The sequence below is a fragment of the Peromyscus maniculatus genome, chromosome 1 (genome assembly GCF_049852395.1).
Source record: "Peromyscus maniculatus bairdii isolate BWxNUB_F1_BW_parent chromosome 1, HU_Pman_BW_mat_3.1, whole genome shotgun sequence".
Lineage (NCBI taxonomy): Eukaryota > Metazoa > Chordata > Mammalia > Rodentia > Cricetidae > Peromyscus > Peromyscus maniculatus.
Genome location: NC_134852.1, coordinates 57,679,435 through 57,697,458, shown reverse-complemented (window position 1 = coordinate 57,697,458; position 18,024 = coordinate 57,679,435). Strand labels below are relative to the sequence as shown.

The 18,024-nt window shown below is 38.5% G+C and overlaps 1 long non-coding RNA gene and 1 pseudogene across 1 annotated transcript in view; both read left to right on the top strand.

Moving 5' to 3' along the window:
- Positions 1-10: 10 nt before the first annotated feature.
- Positions 11-18,024, top strand: part of LOC143266992 (uncharacterized) — a 129,727-nt gene continuing 111,713 nt past the window's right edge. Inside the window, exon 1 of the long non-coding RNA XR_013041851.1 lies at positions 11-67. This is a non-coding gene — a long non-coding RNA (uncharacterized LOC143266992). The remainder of the gene's footprint in view (positions 68-18,024) is intronic.
- On the top strand, positions 9,119-16,844 carry LOC143271202 (protein FAM8A1 pseudogene; annotated as a pseudogene).

Below are 18,024 nucleotides of genomic sequence, written 5' to 3'. Positions count from 1 at the left end.
AGTTAGAATTGCAGTTAACAGTCTAACATGGAGACCTGCCCCTGTAAGCAGTGACTGTGTTAAGAAAGTAAGTGTGACAGTTTGGTTTCTCTTATCTCATTAAGAGAGTGTTTGAGATTTACTAAAGAAGATATCTCTACCCTCCAAGATCTCCAATGCTTCAGGGTTGAATTACAAAACTGAGAATAGTTTTACTGGAAAAGGATCAAAGGGTAGCAATTAGATATGTAAGAATACAGAAATGGACCTTGAGAGGGAAGGCTAGACAGCTCTCAACAGACCTCTCTGGAACAGCAAAACTTGACCTGATTTATTAACTTATTTTTCATGGTGGAAATCAAAGCTAAGATCCAGTGCATGTATTTTAAAACATATTTATTTTTTTTGAAAACTTTCTACAAAATATTTTGATCATATTCACTCTCTATTATCTCAAATCCTTCAAGAGCTCCTTCAACCTCCCTACCCTCTCAACTTCATATTCTTTCTTCATTTTGTATAATAATTTTTCTAGGCCATTTAGTAGTCCTGTATACTCATGGTAATGAGGCACTCCAGAGCAGCACCGTAGATTTACCAGAAGCCACACCATTAAAGGAATCTGACTTTCTCCCTCCCATCAGCTATCCATTGTACATTTGAGCAACGCTTGATACTCACAACCCAAACTCATGAACTTTCTTTTCAGACTTCACTATGACTGTACATAAATCATCATTAATTTTATGACTTGTCTATTCTTCAAATTCAGACAGCATTTTCTATTTGTAGGGCACCTACAGCCCAGTCAGTCTTTATTTATTGAATGTAATTCACCAAGTCCAGGATGTCCTACCTTTGTATCAAAACACACATGTCTTCTACTTCATGAAATATCCTTCTTCTGCTCCTTTATTTGTTTTTTTCTGTTGTTGAATTAAATTTATTTCTTAACCAAAGACTTATCAGATATTTTCTGTGGCTGTAATACATATGGAAAGCTTCTTTCCCTTTGCTCAATTTCATACTATCTTTATATTTTGGTTCATCTTTTATATGAATTTCTTTTATTTTGTTATATTTAAGGTCTTTTTTAGAATATAAATAAAAGAGTTTCTGGCATGTAATAATACTGAGTAAATGGATAAATTTTCAGAATTGATATAGTTGCCAGAGAAAAATGATGAAAGCAATCTACACATCAGCCCAAACTAAGGTACCCTCTGCCTTTTTTGTCTTAATATTCCTTCCTACTCCTTTTGTTAAAACACCACAAAAAATGACTACATGGAGATATGTCTCCTCTCCATGTCAAACTCTTTCAGTGAACCACAGAAAGAGGAGAGGAAAAGTGCAGGACGATATTTTCAAAGCAAGATGAAATGAGTTACAGCTTCAGAATCACAACCTAGATATTTACTGCTGAGACTGATGAGGCTGTGTAGAATATGCAAGAAGAGGCCTGATTCTTCAGGACTTTAGAATGCTACAAACCTATAGTCAGAAACAAAGTCACTTTGAGAATACTTACACTAGAAATTCTCCTATTCATTGTGCTCAACTATATGAGCAATTATTCTTATTAAATTATGAACTTAATTCAACTTGTGAGCCCTAACTCTGGCAAGACATCCAGCCAGGTAGAGCCACCTTTCTCTTCTTCTTCCTCCTCCTCCTTATCGTCCTCCTCCTCCTTTTGTAGACCAGGCTGGTTTCACACTCACAGAGATCTACCTGTCTCTGAGTGCTGGAATTAAAGGAGTGGCCCATCATACCTGGCTTCAAGTAGAGCCTTCTTATCACTATTCCAGGAGTGTAGTTTTTCTTATAAACATCTAGAATTAAGTAAGCTCTTGAACAAGATAAGCCCTGTCCAGTATCATGATTGTGAGATTCTTGTGCCAGTCACAACTCTTCACACTTCATTTGACTGAATTTCTAACTATTTGATTATTTTTATCCTTCTCTATCCATATTTCTACTGTCTTTATTTCATATACAACTGGATTTTATTTCCATTTCTTTCTGAATGTTGTGTACATCTTTAGAACAATACCTTTCTACTTAAACTAGATATGTTTGAGGGAAAACTTCAATTTAAGAGAGTTCAAATCTCTTGCAAATCACCGTCTCTTTCACCATTCCATTCATTTTCTTGATTTCCCATTTGATTGTATAACTGTGCCAAGATTTCAAGTACTCCTGGTACTATTTTTAAAGATGCCCAGACTTGTTGAGATCCCATGGGAGACATTCTGTTCTCACAGCATGTGTCAATCACATGGACAGCCTGTCTCCAAGAAGACATTGCTTTGCTGTGTGACACAGTTTACCAGACCTTCAGATTGGAGATTATTAGCAAGCAGCAGGCTAGCCACTAAAATTGCCTCTTGGTTCAGCAAGCATTTACTATACATAGAAAATGTTGTTCTTTATAATACTTTATGTTAACCTGATGTCAGGTAGTTATGGATTATTTTCTGTGTATTAGTGATTTCTTACATGTTTATCTGTGTACCACAAGCATGCATGGTGGCCTCTGAGTCCAGAATAGGTTGTCAAATCCCTGGCAACTTGTTGTTACCTTTCATGTGGGTGCTGTGAATCAAACACAAGTAACCTTCAGAAGCAGCGAGTAATTTTAAATTTTGAATCCATCTTTGACTCTCTTGAGTCTTATTTTGAATCCATCTCTTCAGCTCTAATCATTAATTTTTTTATTTATTTTTTCTTATTTTTTATTTTTTATTTTTTTAGTCATTGATTTTTTTTAAAAGAACTTATTTTAAACCTAGGCTGTTGCCAAGATAATAAGTTGCCCTCCACAAACTGATAGCAAGGTCCCATTGCTGAAGACAATACCTACACATGAAGAGGTTGAGCTGGTGGCTACATAGAATCTGCTCACCCTCATGTTCTAGTGTCTTTGACATGGAAGCATACTCTGTAGGCTACCAAAAGAGAAACAACCTAACCACCAAATCTTTGATCTACAAGGATATACATATACATGCTGGTAAAATATACTAGGGCAATGGTGGAGCAAACTCTGTGAGAGTAACCAACTGATGTCTGATTTGACTTAAAGCCCACTCTGTGAGAGAGCACCCATACCAGACATTGCTTGTGACCAAGAAACAGACTAGATAGCTCAGAGAACTAAGAAAGAACCAAATGTTATTTCTCTAAAAAAAGTAACAATAAAATGACTAAAATGACACCTAATGATATTTTACTATACTCCTAGATCGGTGCCTTATTCAGTCATCATCAGAGAAGCAGATGGAAACAGATGCAGAGACCCCGCAGTCAGACATTACACACACACACACACACACACACACACACACACACACACACACACACACATATTGGAACACACAGCTTTAAATTAGATGTCTTCATCAACTTTACCCACCTCAGAATTCAGGGAACCCCACAAGAGAGGAATCAGAAGGAACAGGGGTAACAGAAGGTATGGAGAACACCAAGAAAACAAGGCCCTCTAAAAGAACTGAGAAAATCTTGTATGAACTCACAGAGTCTGAAGCAAGAAAGCACGGTGTAGATGTAACCAACCATCTTATTAAATAAGAAACACAGAACCAAAGCAAAGTAGAAAGCCAAGAGGTCAGAGCTAAGAGCTAAAACCTTACCCTTCCTCCTGCAGTGGTCCTACCTCTCCAAACCAGAGCTACTTCCTGTGTTAAAGTCTTTATATAGAGTTTTTGTTCTGCCTTCTCATTGGTTGTAAACCCAACCACATGACCTCCTTGTCACGGCCTGTCTGTATAGACCTCCAGGTTTTCTATGATTGGTATTGAGATTAAAGGCATGTGTATCCAATACTGGCTGTATCCCTGAACACACAGAGACTTACCTAGCTCTGCCTACCAAGTGCTGGGATTACAAGCATACGCCACCACTGCCCTGCTTTCCCATGGCTTGCTAATAGCTCTGACCCCCGGGCAACTTTATTTATTAACTAACAAATAACATTTTAATACAAATAAAATGTCACCATAGCACAGGGCCTACATGCACCAGGTCTTCTGTATATACACTATAGCTTTCGTTTTGTACTTTATGGAATTCATGAATGTGAAAATGAATGGGTCTCTGATTCTTGTGCCTTCTCTTTTATTTTCCTGTTGGCTTTGACTATCCAACTTCAGTATGATTTTTTTCATCTTATTATATTTTATTTTGTTATGTTTTTTGATATCTCCTAGAAGCCTGTTCTTTTCTAAAGAGAGACAGAATGGGAATGGATCTAGGTGAGAGAGAAGGCAGGAAGTAACTGGAACACGTAGAGGGAGGAGAAATTGTATTCAGATTATATTGCATGAGAAAAGAATCAGTGTATAAGAAAAGGGAAAACTCAATACATTTTAAAAAGAATATAAAGAAAATGTGGTTATGAATTTGAGTAGGAGCAAGGTAAGTAAACATTGGATGAGTTTGAGGGAGGAGAAGAAAAGAGATGTTTCATTTTTTTGCTTTTTGGCTGTTTTGGGGGGACCTGCCACCCAGCTCCCAAATAAATCACACACAGAGGCTTATTATTACTTATAAATGTCTAGCCTTAGCTTAGCTTGTTTCTTGCCAGCTTCCCTTAACTTAGCCTATCTACTTTTTGCCTCTGGACTTTTCCCATTCTCTTACTTCTGTAAATCTTACTCTTACTCTGTGGCTTGCTGTGTCATCCAGCTGGCTGCTGGAGTCCTCCTCCTTCTCTGGCTACTTCTTTTCTCTCCTTCCCAGATTTCTCCTTCTATATAGTCTCTCTGCCTGCTAGCCCCGCCTATACTTTCTCCTGCCTTGCCTTTGTCTGTTCAGTTCTTTATCAGATCATCAGATATTTTATCTAGTCAAAGTAACACAGCTTCACAGAGTTAAACAAATGCAACATAAACAAAAGTAGCACACCTTAAAATAATATTCCCCAACAGGGATAAAACCTATAAAGATAAATAAGAATAATAAAAGAATTTATTTTAAATCATCTCATTCCCTTCTCAGGGTTCTATGTTGTCTATGAAAGTTTGTACATAGACAGTTGATGTTTGTGAGTTTTACCTTTCAGACATACCAGATATCTATCAGAATTTTACAATTTAGAGTTAATACATTGTACTTTAAAGGTGTTCTGACCACTGAAGAGCTGTAGTTTCTAATAGATGAGCAACAATCAAGCAAGGGAGAGCAAAGCCTTCCCCTTAAAGCATATCAAAATGAGTACTTTCAAGGGGGTGATGGGACTAGAGACAATGTCTCTGCATTTATGGATTTCCTGGAGATGACTGTGTAGATCAAGCTGGCCTCTAGCTACTGAGATCCTCTTGACTCTGCCTTCAGACTGCTAGGGTTAAAGTTGCACATCACTATGCCCTGCTACTGGTTTTGAGACTACAATCTCTAGTTTAATGTTCTATTTCTGTCCTACTGTAACCATGTAAACATGGTTGAATAAGCATGAAATGAGTGCCTTTTTGATGAGAGTGAGGATTGGTTTTGAACAGAAGTTTAGAGTCACTGACATACAGAGTTTGCTCCTATAAACACTTTCTCAAGCAACACTAATGTTTGTTTAGATTACTCTAGACAATGCATGTCTGATTCTAGTCCATCCTTACCACAACTTCCTGTCTCAAATAAATACCACACAAGTATAAAATATTCTGAAAAAACAAGACTCAACATGGTTATTGGACAATAGCTCTGCGGTTGTGCTGTGGATCCAACAGAATGACCTCCCAACTGGAAACAAAGTATTCCAGGGGGAGGAACTGATCAGTGAACATGGGCTCTCATTCTGATCTTAGCCTCAAACCTCACACGAAAACAAAAGCAGTTTTGGTCAGTCAAACATAAAACCCTCCATGAAGCCTGTGGGTTTTTTTTTTTAATTGATTGCTTTCCAATAAGTCTGATTCATTGTGTGCTGAGCAGAGGAAACTACAACCTCAATTAGCCCAGCTCACCCCTTCAACCCAACAGGCAATTAAAGGAAGACAACAAGCACTTTGGTATACAGTTTGTTGTAAAGGGCAAGACTTTGAATTTTCTCTTAACTCACCAGACAGACATTGGAAGTTTTTAAAAAAAAATAAGAAAAGCTAAAGAATAAAGGAGAGATGCATATATGTATTCATAATAATAATAATCTCAATGTATGTTTTAATGGGAAAGTTTCCATATACTAACAGAAAATGATAACAAATTCATATATAACTTGTCATAAGCAGAAGTTATATATAAATGTGCCACAAAATAAGAATATAAATATAAAACTGAAATTGTCAATTAAGCATCATCAAATTACCAAAGCAGGGATTAGTAAGCATTTAGGAACAAAACAAAAAAATAAGCTTATAAATATGAAAAATAAAACTGAGAGAACATGCATTATGTAATATTTCTCCAATTTGGAAATGCTGAAACAAAGGACAGATGATAATAATTACAAGCTGAGAAGAAAGAAAATTAGAAAAAAATGAACTCAGTAGTATGGAAACCCTACAGACAATCAATGCAGAACATGAAATGAACTTAAACCCAGAATGGGTAGAAGTGCACACAGGGTCTAGTTGATGACTGTTACACATGCAGAAGGTCTGATTTGTATCCCTGACTTTGATGCTGTTTTTGTTCTGCCCACTGCCTTCAGCACTGTTCACCTCTACTGCCTTGCATGCACAGGCTGTGGTGAGAAAAACCCATAGCCTGGGTGACTTGAGAGCAAACACTTATTTCTCCAGGTTTCTGGAGGTTTTTGAAGTCTAAAATCAAGTTACCCGCAGACATAGTGCCCGGCGAGCTATGCAGTTTTCTTTTGCCTTCTCAGAAACAGGGGAACGGGAGGGATTACGATGTTTTCTTATTGGGGTATGACCTTCTCATGAGGGCTCTAGCCTCATGACCAGATTATCTTGACAAAAGCCCCACTTTCTAGTATTTGAGTACTGTGAAAGAGGATTTTATTTGAATTTATCAGGGAGATGTGAACAAAAATGTTTTCTTCCAAAATAAGGCATCGAGGATACATTTAAGAAACAATTCTAGGCAAGTTCAACTTGGTGAAGCAGTGAGTCTGTGGGGGTGCTTTACAGAGGCGTTATTTACAGAGAATGGCTGAGGGGTTTCTTGCAGAGCATGGATGAGGCAATATTCTATTTTTTATTTTTATTTTTTACATATGTCGCATCCTGACCTCGGTTTCCCTTTTCTCCACTTCTCCAAGCTCCTTTACCTCCCTCTGCCCAGATCCACTCCTCTTCTGTTTTTCTCAAAAAAAAAAGAAAGAAAAACAGGATTCTCAGGGATAGCAACTGAAGATGGCATAACAAATTACAACAAGGGTAGGCACAAACACTCATATCAAGGCTGATTGAGGTGACCCAGCAGGAGGAAAAGGGTCCCAAGAGCAGACAAAAACACCAGAGATAAGCTCCCCGCTTTCACTGTTAGGGGCACGACAAGAACACCAAGCTATAAAACAATAATGTATATGCAAAGGACCTAGTTCAGACCCATATAGGGTCTGTGATTGGTGATTGTCACATCAATCTCTGTCAACCCCTATGAATTCTGCTCAGATGACTCTGGGTTGGTCTCCCCAACTTCTCTAGTTCCTAGAATCTTTCTGGGTGAGGTGTTCTTTACAGGAAAAAATGGTTGAAAAATGGGTGCTTCACCAGAAATCCCACTAGAGTACTTGGCAGCTGCATCATTGGAATGAGTCCCCAGTCAACTGTCAACCTTCTCCATATTCTACTGTCTCTCTCATGACCACTTTCATATAGTAAGATACATGAAAATGGGGTGGAGAAAGGGAGAGGCTGGAAGTTCATGGTATATTCCTTGCTAATAGGTCTGGTCTTTGATGGTGTTGTATGGGTTAACTCAACTGTTGTGATTTCAAGATTCCAATAAGCATGGCATGCCTGAAGGAAAGGGTTCCACAGTAAAATGCTTTAGCATATGTTTTTGGGAGAATATAATTCCATATTATAACATTGTATAATATCAAGTTCTATGAGGAAAACTATTAAAAACCTGTGTATCTATAGTTAATGCTATGTAGTTAGTATGTGTTTAAAAGTAAGTCTTGTTTGTTTAGGTACTGATGAGGTTAAAGTATAAATTCTCTTATAATCTATGGAACACAGAAAAGGGAACTAATAGATGGATAAATAGATGCCTACTAGAAAGACATGATTTGGAAGGGTTTTTTTCTAAGTAAGACAAAAGCTGTGTTTAGCCCCACAGCTTTCCATTTCCTTAACAGCTCAAACAAAGACAGAAGAGGAGAGATTGAGGCTGCTATGGAGCAAAGATCAAAGGATGCATTGAAGGAGGCTGTGAGAAAGGAGAGCTTATACAAATGAACTGAAGGACATTCTAAGTCTAGAAATGGTGTAGACGGATTGAAGATGCCCATGAGGCAGTAGTAATGGTGTTTAATGAATTCTGCAGGGGTTTTATGGCCAATAAGAGTGTGAATTACCATGCCAAACAACTGACCAACACAAAGTGAAACTAATTCAGGAGGTTTTTAGCAGATACTCTTTCATGAACATATTTGGTTGCTGGATGTGAAGAGATAGTACCCAATTCTGACAAGGGAAGCAGTTCTGGCACAGGATAATATGAATGAAACCTTCTCAGGGTCTTAAAATCAGTCAGTCATAAAAACAGAATGCATAGAGGGTGAAGTGAAAAGAGCCTCATTTATTTATATAGAAAATAGAACGTTACTCACTCAGACCTGGTGGATAGGGGGTAGAGGAACTGAAATGTAATCTTTGTGGAATTCCAGTGTTATCCTTTATGATATACAGAGTTTTGAAGGGAAATGATGAAGATAACTCTTGATAAGATCATTTTACTGTCAGTGAATTACACTTAGAAAATAGATATGTAAGAGTTGCATTCCTCATCACTGTAAGAAAATATCCAACTAAAAGTAAATTAAAGAAAGTAGAGATTATTTTGGCTCTCAGAGAAAGGTTCCAGCAGGGAAGTCATGGTGACAGGGAGGGTATAAGGTAGAAGTTGGTCACGTTCCTCCATAATCAAGTAGTAGAAAGAGATAAATTTTTCAGCTCAGTGTCCATGTTTTATTTTCCAAGGATCCATGAATGGTGCTGCCCAAGGACACCATCCCATGAATGGTGCTGCCCACATTACAGGTGGGTCTTCCCACCTTTGTTAAGCTAATCAAGATAAGCCCTCCCAAGCATGTTAGAGACTAGTTTACTTTATACAACCCCTCCCAAGAATGCTAGGGACTAACTTACTTTAGACAACCCCTCCCAAGCATGGTGGAGACCAGCCAACTTTAGATAACCTACTTTAGAAATATCAGACCCCTTGAGATTAATGTATTTTTCTAGCACTCAAAAGGAATGCTAGGAAGCAAAACTAAGTCCTCTGCAAGAGTAGTAAATAATCTTGATGATTGAGCCATCTCTGCATTTTATTATATATAAATATAAATATATTTTTACTTCGATTAAATATATTTTAAATAAAACATAATGAGTGTAAGAGCCTGCACTTACTTACTGAGCCAAGATCACTTGGATATAGCCTCAAGGAATGAAATCAGGCCAGGTTGGAGAGACCACAGTAAAGCTGAGGCTGTGACAATTTTTTGAGAGAAACCAGACTTTTTATACCTTTATCAGAAACAGAATGTAATGGCAATTGCCAGGATCAATACAATTGTGGCTGCCAGGATACAGTGAAGTTTGCAAGTCATATAGGGTACAGAAGATTACTGTCTAAGACCAATTGTCCTGTGAAGCCTTAGTGTTTCCTTGACCACTAAGGGAACATACAGAGAAACACCAAGTGAATGCTTCACTGCCTGAGGGAATGCATCAGTCCCACAGGATCTGGAAGTCACATTGTGCCCCAAGAGCCACGGACTCTAACCTGAAAAACCTATGATGGATGCCTCTCAAGGTAGCTAGGCCAAGCCAACTACATGGTTCCCTGAAAATGATGGTATAGGTAGACTATAGAAAATACATGTTCTGCTGGGTGGTGGTGGCACACTCCTTTAATCCCAGCACTTGGGAGGTAGAGCCAGGTGGATATCTGTGAGTATGAGGCCAGCCTGGTCTACAGAGCAAGATCTAGGACAGGCACCAAAACTAAACAGAGAAACCCTGTCTCAAACAAACAAACAAACAAACAAAGCTAGTCAGCTGATGAATGCACTGGGTGGGTGAGTCTTTGGAAAGTATCCAGTAAAGGACCAGAGAGAAACAAGTTGTGAAATCAGCAAACATGATCTATTGAGAAAGTATCTTTATTATAGCTACATTATGCACCAGAATGTTATAATCAGTAAAGCCTTCTGTTGGTCAGTAGTAGACCATTTTATGATTTCTGAGGCTGTAGTGAGGAAGGTGTGAATTACAAATCACAGTTGCTTAGAAACACCAGGCAAAGCCCATACACTCTAGTGAAGATAAATACAATAATTCAGTAATAATGACTGGAGATGGCTATGGCATATTTCATTCCTGTGTAGTTTTTTACAAGACATTATTTGACTATACTTTTGGAATCACACTATTCAACTTATTTCAATGTTTAGCATTTCTTACATTTTAGTGCAATGTAAGAAATGTTCTTTGATTACTTTGTAGACTGACAGTTACTGCTCAGTATGTATTAACTGTAATTAAATCAATGAAATGTTTCATGACAGACATAACATTGCACATTATCTCACTAAAAGACACTCATAAAGACCATGACCTCTCTTGTGGTCTTTACTGGCAGCTTTCAAGACCTATTCTTCTTTATTTACTTTTACTAGACCTCTGGGCTCACTCAAAAGGAACCCAGAGTCAAGGTATCATGTCTTTGGGACTGGTGGGACACAGGAAGGAATCAACTGTTAGGCCTACTTTCGAACCACAGTGAAACCTAGGGTTTCCCAAATGACCTCCAAGTGCCTTCCATCACACTTCTTGTTGTTTTAGTATAAATGTGATCCCATGGGCATCGTGGCAGATGCCAGTAATTCTAGCACTGATAAGGCTGAAGCAGGAGAATTGTGAGTTTAGGCTGTCATGGGCTACAAAGCGAGACACTATCAAAACAAGCAAACAAAGGACAAGAGGACTAATATAGAAAATACTTCCAAGAAAAGAATCTGACATATGATGTATATGCTTAGAAAAAAATAGGATCTCCCAACCATGTGTTTTAATCTTTCTATTTTTGTTTCTTGATTTGATTTGAAGTCAGATTTGTGGCTACTCTATACCTAATAGCTTCAATCACACTCTGAGATCTGGATTTCTCTCTGCTGACATGACTCAAGCTCAGGTTTAACTGAGTATACTCTTGCCCCTTGCTTTCTCAAACTGGTAATGCTTTTCATTCCTTCTATTGTGAGTCCTTTATACACACAGCTGGAATGATCTCATTTCCAGATCACTGTCTCCCAGTCTTTATTGGCACTGTCTTCTAGCACCCATGATTCCACCCTCCCCAGTCCTCTCTCAGATTGAGGTAATTTGGCAACCCCGGTGTCTCATCCTCTGCCTTAGACTTATTCTTTCAATACTCCGAGTGTGTGTGTCTCCAGTGCTTGCTTGTTCTACTGTTGAGTGGGAATCAGTTATATGACCAGTTTCTTGTGGATGGGGATCATCTCCAAGTTCTTATGTATATGGTGCAGGCACTGAACCACTGAGCTATATTCTTGGTTTTCTTGTATGTTAATGCTTTAGACAGGCAGTCTAGTTATGCTACCCAGGCTGGCCTTGTAGTTGTGATACTCTGTCTGTAGCCTGGCTAGTGGCTGGAAATACAGACATGGGCTATTGTACACAGTTTACTCAGGAAGGTTTTAATCAAAGATATTTATTATTCTCTCTTAAACAATGTTTGTTATGCATGTTTTTTTAGTCTCATATTAACAGGTCAAATATTATTATCAATAACTGCCCATCCTTTGCTAATTGTTATATAAATTTTGATACCAGAAATAAATGGTCATTAAAATGAAATGTGTTCCAGTCTTTTAGAATTAGCAGGCCATTAAGGTGCAGTAATTATGTATCCACAGAATTAAATTGAATCAAGGTTATTTATAAGTGCATGATAATAGACTTGGAATCAACATAACAATCCGCACACTAAGAAGAGCTGTTCATGCTTGAAAGAAGTAAAAATTATGTTTGAGGACATAAGAGGATACAAAGATTTATTTGGCTGTTGTTTCCAGGCAGACTTGAAGCCACTCAAAATGCTCAGGCGTGGAAACACTTTTCCTACTTAACTATTCTTTCAACTAAGGAAAAAGAAGTGGTTCTTGAGAGACTGAGAAGCTAAGTAGAAATCTTAAGTTACATCAGAGAATAAAACATTCTTTCATTACTCTCTGGAGATAGAATAAAACTTGGAGTTGCACTCCTGGTATTTTAAATAGAATTAGCGATAAATGGTCAAGGCTTTCTATTAGAGCCTAAAATAATCCACACAAGAAGTGAAAGTAGTGGAAATATACCACTGCCATTATTATGTATAATATATGTATATCAACATCTATTAATGTGAAGCTACATTAATAGAAAACACTCCTAATCAGAAAAAAGAATCAGAATTATCATGTGTCTATAAAGGCAGGAAGAAGCCAGATCTAGTTTTTTTTTTTTAAATCTACAGATTACTACAAACCATAAGCAGAAACTTGAAGTTTTACATAGCAGGAGAAAGTATGCATGAACAACTAGTAAAGTAGGATCAGTTCTAAAGTCTTTTCTCAAAGCAACTGAAGTACCCCAAAAGCCACAAAGCTAAGCTGAGTCAACACAGAAGAATAACTTGTTTGAGGTGCATTGAAGGTGAACAACAGTGCCTGCCCATCACTTGACTAGCACTGATTCTGTGTGGAGAGGAACAGGCTTCTCCAAACAGTCCTCTGAGGAGAGGAAGAAAACCCAGCAATGTGTCTAACAACATAGGAAGGTGGTGACGTGCATTTCTATAGCCTCAGGTTCTATAGTTTGAAACTGACTTGTTCACAACACTGAGAAATTAGCTGCAATTGATAAACAGAAGAATTAATTATCATTCTCTCATGGCAAAGGGAAATGTAGAAACACAGGTCAACCATTCAGCCTCAGTCATGAACCAAGAATCTTTACAAATACTTTGGGAAACTGAACAGCTGATTTTGAAGACTTTGAATAAGAGATGCCTGTTATTATAGGGCTAGGGAGAAGGAAAAAAAATATCCAAGTTTGTAAAGATTCTGTGTTAAAGCAGTCAAAATTTAGATGACTACTAATTTTTTGAAAAATTAAAAAACATACAAGAAGCAAAAGATTACTAATTTTAAAAGGAAAGTGGAGAATATAATATGGCATGTGTGGCAAGTTTATATTGAAGTTCAGAATACAATATTCCAAGAGATAGTTGAGTTATTCCAGCATGTTAATACACATGCAATTGAGGTTTCATAGGAAAAAGAAAAATAAAGGAGAAAAGCTAAGTATAAATCTGAATCTTCCAGTTTTCTAAAATTAATAGAGGGCCTTAATGCAGAGATTCAGAAAGATAAGCAAATGCAGCTGGCCTACAGACAGAACATTTCCATGTAATAGTACAAGTACAAAAGCAGAAAGAAAATAAAAACCTTGAGAGTACACAGAAAAGAAAAAAAACCACACAAACAAGGAACTACCAGTGGATATGTATATTTCAACAGTGACAGAGGCCAGAAATAATACAGAATCATTAAATAAAATGAAATAAGATAATAAATAAATGGACATTATAAAAATCATTGTTCATTTAAATGCAGTTTTCTATATGTAGAATTTTACAAAGAAGTCATGAGATAAAGTAAAAAACTGAATCTTTTTATGTTATTTGAAGGTAATTGCATAAAATCTACTCTCAAAGAAAACCAGATGATGTAATGGAATGATTCTAAAATATTTTAATAAAAATTAATATAAATATTTCACAAAATATTAATTGTGGAAAATTTCCAAAATCTCATGGTATAAGACACTTGACCCCAATACCTGGAGAAGTGAGATTTGAAAATAAATATTCTCAAATATGCATATAACTATAAATTGCTTTATAAAAATTTGAAAAGTGAAACATACTGATATAAAGAATAAATCAACATCATTAGAAAAATTTTCTTTCAAGGACAGAAACACAGCTTGTCCTCACATTAACTCATGCAATTTAGACTGTTGCTTTAAGGAAACATGATCATTTCAGCAGGTTTTTGCAGAGCTAGTGAGTAAACTAAACTTTCTTATGATACCCTCTCCTCTCAGCAGAGTTGAACTTAAGGAAAATAACCCTCTTTCAAGCAAATTCAAGAACAAAACCCCCCTATCAAAGTGAAACAAAAGAACACAACACACCTGACTGAAGTCACAGAGACTCTGGCCCATTGTAAAGTGCACATAGGTAAGAAGCAATGTGAAGTGTGAATGCCCCTCAGTACCAGGTCTACTCTGGAAGCAGAGAAAAGGGAAAGAATGCCAGAAATTAAAGTTATGGATGGTGAAGCTGCTTCAAAAACAAAACAATAAAAAATTAGTAAGATGGTTTACACAAGATCTCTTCAGAAGAAATTTATTTGATATGAGCAAAACAATAGCTATGCAAAGTATATTCACAAATTGGTTCATTTATTTTTGTGCACTTGAGAAATGTGTAGAAAATAGAGCGGCTACACCGAAAAGAGAAAAATGAGAAAAAGAATATAGAACAGAGCTGGGCGGTGGTGGTGTACACCTTTAATCCCAGCACTCAGGAGGCAGAGCCAGGCGGATCTCTGTGAGTTCGAGGCCAGCCTGGTCTACAAAGTGAGATCCAGGGCAAGCACCAAAACTGAACAAGAAAACAAGAAACCCTGTCCTGAAAAACAACAAAAAAGAAGAAGAAGAAGAAGAAGAAGAAGAAGAAGAAGAAGAAGAAGAAGAAGAAGAAGAAGAAGAAGAAGAAGAAGAAGAGGTCGATGAATGGAGGGGTGAATCACTTACAGAATGGAAAACCGAATTTTAAAATCAGACCAATAGCCCTCAGGTGAATTTTAAGTAACTTAGAATCTCAAATAGAGATCAGATTTCATAGTTATTAAAGACTGAGACATTTATACATAATATCAAAGGGCAACATGTAGATAATATACCAAAGCTAAAGAGTGTGTTGGTCCCTGACAATCAGTTGTGAAGATCATTGTAAGTGTAGCATATCCATGCCCTTGACACAATGAGTGAGAAATTCAAAATACCAGGAATAATGTCACTCTCAAGGGACGCACCATTCTATTAATATGGGATGTTTTCGTGCAGTGAAGGAAAGATTCTCTTTTTAGGAATGTGGATGAATTAGCTATCGATATAGGACAAATATTCACCAAAACTAATCCAAGAAAAATTATATATTGAAATATCCTACATCAGAAAATTTAAAATCCTCAAATGTGATTTTATAGATCAATGTATAAGATAGAATCATCATAAAAGTGAGATCAACCTCCGCGGCCGCCCCCCCGGCCCCCGGCCCTCGCGCCCGCCGCCCCGGCCGCCTCGGAGCCGGAGCCGCCGCCGCCGCCGGAGCTCCGGAAGCGCCGGGAGGGGACCGCGGGGCCGCAGGAGCCGGGGGGCTGCGAGGCGTCGGACGGGCCGGGGCGTCTGAGCGCGCGCGAGTACTCGCGGCAGGTGCACGAATGGCTCTGGCAGTCCTACTGCGGCTACCTCACCTGGCACAGCGGCCTGGCCGCCCTCCCCGCCTACTGCGGCCCGCAGCCCACCGCCCCGCAGCCCGCCGCCCCGGCCCCGCCCCCGCCGCCGCCGCCCCCGCCGCCGCAGCTCGCCTACTACAATCCCTTCTACTTCCTGAGCGCCCCGGGGCCCGGGCCGGGACCCGGACCCGGACCGGGGGCGGCCACTGGCGCCGCCACCCCGACCGCCGTCGCGGGCCTGACACCCCGGGCCCCGCACGTGCAGGCATCCGGCCGGGCGGCCCCCGTGACCAGGGTCGTCGGCTCTGCGGCCCCCGCCCGGACGGCGAGCGACGCCGGGCGGCAGGCGGGCAGAGAGTATGTCATTCCATCCTTGGCGCACAGATTTATGGCAGAGATGGTGGATTTCTTTATTCTCTTCTTTATAAAAGCAACCATTGTCTTGAGCATCATGCATCTCAGTGGGATAAAGGACATCTCTAAGTTTGCCATGCACTACATAATAGAAGAAATCGATGAAGACACATCCATGGAAGACTTGCAGAAAATGATGATTGTGGCACTTATATACAGGTTGTTAGTTTGTTTCTATGAGATAATTTGCATTTGGGGAGCAGGGGGAGCTACACCAGGAAAGTTCCTGCTAGGTCTTCGAGTTGTGACATGTGATACATCGGTACTCATTGCTCCAAGTCGGGTTTTAGTGATTCCTTCCTCAAATGTTAGCATCACAACGTCCACCATACGAGCTTTGATCAAGAATTTTTCTATTGCTTCTTTTTTCCCTGCTTTCATCACACTGCTGTTTTTTCAGCATAATCGAACAGCCTATGACATTGTAGCAGGAACCATTGTAGTAAAAAGAAATGGGGTCAGATGATGCCCCAGAGCCCTGAATTCCACTTTTTGGAATAATGATGACAAGACTAAATTATGTATCAAGGCCATCAGTATCTCTAGGCTACATTAATTGATGTTTTAAAAATTAGAGCAGTCACTACGGTGTGATGCAGGAGACTGTTCTGAAAGTGTTGACTGTACTTAAATGTCAAGAACCTTTCCAGAAGGAAAACTTATTAAATTCAAGTGTTAAATATTTGTAGGACAACAAAACAAATGATTTCAATCAATATAGAAAAATATATACTTTAACATTTAAGATAAACAAAATTTGCTGGAAGCATTTTCACCTTTAAATTCTCCATTTTGGCTTATCCTAGAGTAATTGAAAAATGTCCAGTTGTGTTTTATAAACACCTAACTCCCACAGCTACTCTTAAGGAAGTTTCTTTATGTGGGCATTGAGAAAGCATCAACTCAACAAACCACTGGCTGGCTCCATGGCAAGTGTTGGAGAAAAGGGCTAGTGAGGAAGGCCTATCAGTCCCCTCACCTCATGCTTGCAGGATGTTCTAGAATTCACTGCAGTAGTGGTGGAATTCTGCAACTTCTTACTACTTATGTATTTGGAAGCAAGAATTTTCATGATGATGAAAATGTATTGAGTCATATCATTGATACTTTAAAAAAAAAAGGTAAGTTAGTGATTGCCTTCTGTGGGGGTAGGGTGGGGATGGGAATGTTAACTTTCAATGTAAATTCAGCTTAGAATTCATGTGCCCTAAAAATCAACTATAAATATGTGGGGGAAACATCCAAACATTCCCAGTGTGTGCTCTCCAGTGTTATGAATGTACCTGTAGATTCTATTTCTGTACAAGCAAATTCCTAAGGCACTATATTCTATACAGTTCCGTGACTGTCAAAACATCAAGGTATTAAGTCTTTAGTATTTTGTGAATAACTCTAAATACTAGTAGCCTGTGAAATATTAGCAATTTTCCCATAATGAATTGTTCTCTCTAAAGCAAGGCAGAGTGTCATCTCCGGACATTATTCTAGCTTCTCTAAGCTCATTTTGGGCCTGCTAGAGATGAAATTTGGGAGGAAATGTTAAAGCAAACTTTTGTGTATGGTCATTGTACTTTGCTCTGTTGATGCAACATTATCAGGTTTATGTCTGTGTGCTTTTGTTGTGTCCCAGTTAGCTAGCTGTACTGAAATGTACCCACACTGCTTATAGTTTAAACTTTATTTCTTTCTTACTCATTGTATATGATTTTCCCAAGAAACACTAAATTGTATTGTATAAGAAATCAATCTTTGTTCCTGGGTTTTAAATAGCAAGAATAATCCATGTGTTATTACTGCATCCATTTTCAGTGGACTTTTGACATTTAAAACTGTGAAAATGCATTTAATGTCTATAGACACTTTAAGAATCTAATAGCTTATTG